Source organism: Pinus tabuliformis, chromosome 6 (genome assembly GCF_031772625.1).
Source record: "Pinus tabuliformis cultivar Carrire ecotype Pingquan chromosome 6, CPIR1, whole genome shotgun sequence".
In the NCBI taxonomy this organism is placed as follows: domain Eukaryota; kingdom Viridiplantae; phylum Streptophyta; class Pinopsida; order Pinales; family Pinaceae; genus Pinus; species Pinus tabuliformis.
In genome coordinates, this window is record NC_142292.1 from 1,534,364,337 (window position 1) to 1,534,371,323 (window position 6,987).

Below are 6,987 nucleotides of genomic sequence, written 5' to 3' on the forward strand. Positions count from 1 at the left end.
TCATATCCTCCATGGCACTAAGAATAATCTCTCGTCTAGGAAATAATGACATACAAAAATCCCTCCAGACTATGTCTAGGAATCTTCATTAGGTTAAGGAGCCTATTCCCTCTAGCCTGAGTAAAAAAGTAAGGGTGCACACTTTGGTCCCTCACAAAGGACATAAACCATTATAGAGAAAGGGTGGAAAAATCCCTTTGTGTCACCCAATTTGAACTGTGACAATTCATTAACTTGTAGCTAGAGAACTATGAGAAAAATTGCATGGAAGAGAAGGAAATAGTGATGGTGGCTTTGACCCAAATCCAATGCTTTTAGTGTCATCTGAAGGAATGCGTAGTGGTGGTGTGGTGTGGATACACTCACATCTTGGAGAAATTGAAATAAATAGAAGCCTGGTTGGCCCATCTGGCATGACATGTTAGTTGCCTTTTTCACCCTCCCCCTCCACCAGGGATGGGGCCAGATAATCCAACTCTTGTCACTTACAATGGTTGAGTATGTCCACTATATTTTTTCTGTCTATTATGTTTTGGCATCTTTGGCCTCTACAACTATGGTCACCTAACTTGTGTATTTTTTGGAATGTTTGTCATGGTTGGGTAACCCAATTGAGGTGAGACCAATAGAATTATTTAGAATATCCATGTAAATATTTACATTTTTAGTTAATAAAATGTTTTTAATTACAAAAGAAATAAAGTAAATCATATAGTGTATTAATCATCTTAGGCAACCAAACGAAGTACCTGAAATCAAGTATTTTTTTCCTGCAATTTAGCTTCGAAGATGACAAAGTGAATCTCAAGGAATGATATAATAGTATGGTATCATATTCTCATTGAATTCACACTACACCAAACATAAAAAACACTCAAGTCATGAATTTGATTCCCAAATATATATTATAATGCAAAAAGTTAAAGAGAAAAACAAACAGATAATGCTACTGAAGTGATGTCAGGTTCTCATCAACAAGAAAAGTATCAAGAACTTAGTTCATCTAAGAGAATACTTCTAATCAAAATTATCCCAAGTAATATGATACTATGCAAGATTCCTTCCTAGATAATTCATTAGTCACCTGAAAATTTCTCAAGTCAATATTCATAAGTGACTAGCTCTTATTTTGTACTAATAATAGAATATGATATAAACATTAAAACAAAGTATCATTTTCATATAATTTATTAATAAATATTCAAATAACATAAGACCAGCTCATTACAGCAGGTGCATTCAAAAATTTATTTCTTTAAGAGTATATTTCTATAACCCAAAATCGACCCCCTCAAAATGAGAAATGAGGTATTACATAAAATTTAACGAAACTACTTCAAAATAATTGTCTTTTAAATGAAAGATAATTGTTTAATTAAATAAACTAAAATGACTATCTCCTTTGGGTAATTTTTCCTTTAGTTGACTGTTTAGCTGCCTTAGTTGACTTCTTTGACGTGGTAGCTGATAATACAACCTAAGATCACCTCATATTCGGTATAGGAAATAAGGTCATGCCAAAATATTCCTCTCCTCATTCCTCGTAACTTTTCACTATGGAATGCATTGGGGGACAGTCTACGTCGTAGTAGTCGCTTAGTCTAAAACTACCCATAAGTTCAAGTGATTTTTAACTTGGCAATTTGATCCTAGTCTGTAGGTGATAGCCATGTCACCCTTTTATACTTGGCAACTACAAAAGCTAACTGAGATTTAAGATGATAATATGATGGAGGAAGGCCATGCATAAATTTATCCATTATTTTAGATATTTTCAAAATCATGTGAAGAAAATTTACCACTAATTGTGTAGAGATAACCCTTCATTAATAGTTGTGAGACACTCTAGATATTACTGATTAGCCTTCAATTCATCTTGGAAATTGTAGAGTTGAGGCTTCTGTGATCCATAACAAGTTTATGATAGATTTTTCGGCAAAAATCACATGAGAAACCATTTGTCGACGCGTTTCGAACCAACCACTGTGGTTCATCGTCAGGACAAGTTGAAGAACAGATCCAGCTTAGCCTGTTTAAATAGCTAGAGCAGAGACACCAACGGTTACTTAGGCAAAAGGTTGACTTAAGGAGCAAGGTCAAATTTAGTTAAATTAGGTAAAAAATAAATAAATAAATAAATAAATATCTAAATATATAAATGATAAATTATAATATAATAATAAAAGTAAATAAAAATATATAAATTTATATATAAAAATATAAATTTAGTTATATTAGGTGTAAGATAAATACATAAATATATAAATATATAAATGAAGAATTATAAAATAATAATAAATTATTTATTTATTAATAAATATATAAATGAAGAATAATAATAAACTATTTATTTATTTATTAAATAAATAAATAAATGAAAAAATATAAATTAATAAATATAATAGCAAAAATAAATTATTTATTTAATTTATGAAAAATAAAAATAAATGGTATCATTAGTAAGGTAAATACATTCATATATAAATTTAGTTATATTAGGTGTAAGATAAATAAACAATTGAAGAATTATAAAACTAATAATAAATTATTTATTTATTAAATAAATAAATAAAAATATAAATGAAGAATTAAAAATAATAATAAATTATTCATTTATTTATTAAATAAAGGAATAAATATATAAATAAATGAAAAATAAATTAATAAATATAATAGTAAATAAATTATTTATTTAATTTTTATAAATGAAAAAATAGAAATGGTATCATTAGTAAGGTAAAATTAAAGGGAAGAAGTTACGCACCGGGTTAATTAGTTAGAATTAAATAATCCAATAAATAAATAGGAAGAGGAAATAAGGATTAGAAAATAAAATAAATTAATTATAGTTAGTTATAGGTATTAAAAATCATCTTGGAAATCTTCTGTTGATATTAACTAATTTTCATTTCCCCAAAAGAAAGGGATGTCGAAGATTTCTAGATTAATCCATGTAGTTCTAAAATCACTGATAATCTTCATGGCCATTTTAAATTCATTCTTCATTTCCAAGATACATTTATGTTTCTCATTTTCCATGGAGAGAGAGAAGATACATTTGTATCTAGCTGGTAGGTTTATGTCCTGAAGTGTCTTGTCATCTAGTGAGTTATATAAGTCGATAGGTTGGTTGACATATTTCAATCTTTCCTCCAATTAAGGATTAAAATTTTTGGAATTGATATTGGCATTTTTCATCACCACTTTCTTGCGATCTGATAGGATTATAACTTATGATCTAACTATTGCAATTTTTTGGTCAATTTGTCCCCATATTTCTTCCTTGGTTTTGATCAAGACATGTTTATCTGCAAAAGTGATATTTATTATCTCTTAAAGGATCAAATCTCTCCTTTATTTTCCTTGAAGGAGTTATGTATTTCCTCTGTTGTTTTGTTTTTTATTTCCACATGTGGTGCCCATTTTCTTTCATTTTGTTCTTTCTCGGACTCCAATTCTTTAATCCTTTATTCTAGATGTGAAATTTTAAGTTGGGAGAGTGTTAAACTATCAGAGTTTGTTGCATATGTTAGTGTTAGTCAATTCAGCTTGTCATGAGTGATCAAATATTATCTTACAAGGTGTTGTTAGGATGTCAAGTCAAATTTTTGTCATTTCATTGAATCTTCAAATAAAAATTTGGCCACTCACTATTATGTCTAGGTCATTGTTGCTCCCTTCACTTACTCATGGTCTTCATCACTCATCATGGTCATTGTCTTATTCAAGGTATCATATCTTTATTTAAGTGTCTTGGGTCATGAAATGGTTAAATTTCTCATTTTAGGTCATGGTCTAGGGTTTCACTCCATGTGTTATCATGATACCATATGTCAAAACAAAAACATGTCCATCATGTAATTCAGTGGGTAAAGGGAGTTATTAGCTTAGGGAAAGAAAAATAAAGGTAAAGGTAATGTTTTATTTCAAATAAGACAATGATGCAGTACACTACCTCGCCTCATCATTTCTCACAGGGCCATTTTTTCTTCAAAATATGTTTCTGATCAAATGGATAATAATTTTACAAAAGTGAAAGATGTTTGTATCAATCATAATCCAAGGAACAAAAACCTCCTTCATTTTATGTACATGTATTATTATTTGAGAGAAATTCCCAAACTACACTTGTTATAGGAGAGTTGATTCACTTGTAGAAAGCTTGACTTCAAGACAACGTTTTAACGATTTGGAGCAAGTTTTGGTAGTGCTTAAAGAATCTATTGTGTAGCAGGAATCATTAGCTTTCCAATGGTACCTTCAGATTGTGATTTGGATTAGTGGAAGGTATCTAAAAGTTCTCTGCAAGTTGATGTTGTGCTTTTGTTAGAGACACCCTGGGCTTTTGGAGTAACCTTGGGAAAATCAAATTTTCTCTATGATAGAGTGTCCAAATTACATTCTTGAGGTGTCCACCTTGTAGCTAACTTCAAGATATTTCCAACGAGCTATCAAGTTTTAAATTTGGAGTAGTTTAAGGCCTCCAAAAGTGGGTTGGAAGACGATTCTCCTCTTCTGCTAACTGCGTTGCACTTCTGGAGGTGGCGTTGCGCTTCCATGAACTGTGCTACGCTTTGGCACTATGCTTCTACTAACTACACTACGCTTGTGATAGAGTAGCCCAAAAACTGCCCAAAATCACCCAAATTTCAAATTTGAGCTTGAATTCCTATTCCTTTCTCTTCTAAGTTGATCAACAAGTAAGTACCATCATCTAACTCACTTTTTCCTTTGGCAGAACAAGTACAAATGGTGAGTTTTCTTCATCTAGGGTTTATGTGAAATTTCATTTTTCAAAGCTAGTGTAAACAGTGGATTTTGTTAGATAAGACATTTAAAACTTTGGAAATTTCCATCTCCTATGTTGTTATATATATAAACCACCATATCATCCACCAATCAACTCATTTACTTTCATTTTACCTCACCTTTTCACAAACCCCAGCTCATAGCTATCATTTTGAACAATTCTCCTAGTAGGACTATTTTTTAAATTCTCTTACTCATCTCTCTCTCATTTCACTCCCTAAGTTTTCTACCACCCCTATCCATCTCCCAAAATTCCCCTATCATCATCTCCCTTCCCTAACTCCCTCATTTCATCATTTCATTCCTTGAGCAAGAAAATAGTCAGCTTAAGACTAAACAGTTGATCATGGAGAAAGAGCAGTCTAAGATGCTACAGAAAGGAGGCAAAGGTAAAGTAGTGTTGGAGCCTAGTGAAAATGATGAACAAGAAAAATAGATTGAAAATAAAAAGCCAAGGACAAAGGGTCTCAAAAGGGCATTGAAGAAAGAAAAATAACAAAACCTACTGAATGAAGACTTGGACATTGAAGACATAATTGCTTTGGAATTCAGTGAAGAAAGGGATTTTTGGCTTAAAAATATAAATTTCAACCTTGAGAAGCTCCTTGACAAGGTTAACAATGATAACAAGTTCCAAAGGAAGATGGCCATCCATTATTACATAAGGAATCAGGCTACCAAGGTTAGAATTAAGCAGTTGAAGGCCAAACTCAAAGAAACCTCTATAGGACAAAAATGAGAGGGATAACTTGGATATTCTTGCTAAAGCATCCATGAGAGCATGAAACACCTCATTTTTCACTTCATGAACAAATTTTGGAGGTTTTCTGAGCATTTTTTGTTTTTTTTAGAATTTTGGTGCAAAATTCAGAAATTGGGCTTACATTTTTGGAAATATGATGACCTCCTCTCAAAACCCATTTCATCATATTTCTCAGGCAATGCTTAGATTTTGAGAAAAATGAGAAAAAGGGGTCAAAAGGCATCATTCTGCCACTCTTTTTGACAAGCGCTGCACTTTTGGAGACACCTTGGGAGAATCAACTTTTGAAATCCCCCCATGGGTAATTTTAAAAAATTCAAGGTGTTCTAGAAACTATACAAGAAAGGCTAGTTGATCGTTCTCTCAGAACTCAAATTGGACTTCAGGAAGGTACTCAAAATTGGGCTCAAAGTTGGCACTTCACTTCTGCAAATTTTTGAGTTTTTTAATTTAAATTTCACTGTGTAATTTCCTAGTTTTCAGTTTGACTTGGTCAAAGTCAAAACTCTCGATGTAATTGAAGTAGTTCGAGGTTAGATGATGAATCATGAATAAATAAACACGATAGGCTTTTTTTATTAGTAATTAGGCCTCATTAAGGAAGCAAAGATCAAAACAAATTCTAAGAGAAGAGTTTGTATTTGACATTCTCACTCTTACCTGTTTGCTAAGAGAATCTTGGAAACAATTCCACTACTTAGAAATTCGACTCCTGAAGGTGGGGAAGATGTTTGATTGAGTCTATATGTATCATCTCTCATTCAGAGAGAGGGGTTGGAATTTTGTGGAGAATCTTGTACCTTATGTTCTTTTACAGCTAATACAAGAATAATTGCAACTATATTTCAGGAATTCTTGTTCAGTGAGTCTATGGAGTTGTTTTCTTTTCCTATCAGTTCCTAATGGATAAATCATCTCTCTTGCCATGCTTTATCTTCTTCCTATGAATTTCCTTGCAGTTATATAGACAAAAATCTTAGATCTAATCTTTGTTTATCTAGAAATCATGCTTGTGTTTCTTTTCTTCTAAAACTAATGAATTCATGCTTTTACATGCTCATTATGTTTTCTTAAACTCTCAGACCTATACTACATTGACAACACTTTAAGTTCACCGTAGTTTATATTTTTCACTGCATACTTGAAGCCTTGACGTAATTACCTGCTCTAAACCCTAGTCCAACAAACCTAAAAACCATAAATTCACAAATACCCAAGCAAAACTTATGTATCTACCTATTTCATTTTAGTTATTCATTGAAAAATATTTAGAGAGATCCCTCTCTGGTTTAGTAGGGCTAGCTACTGAACTTAAAGTGGTTTGAGGTTACCTTTTTCGATTTCTTCCTCAACCTAGGAAATTGTAGGGGATAACAACATCCATCCTAGGTTTTCTAAAGTTTTATCGATAGCTG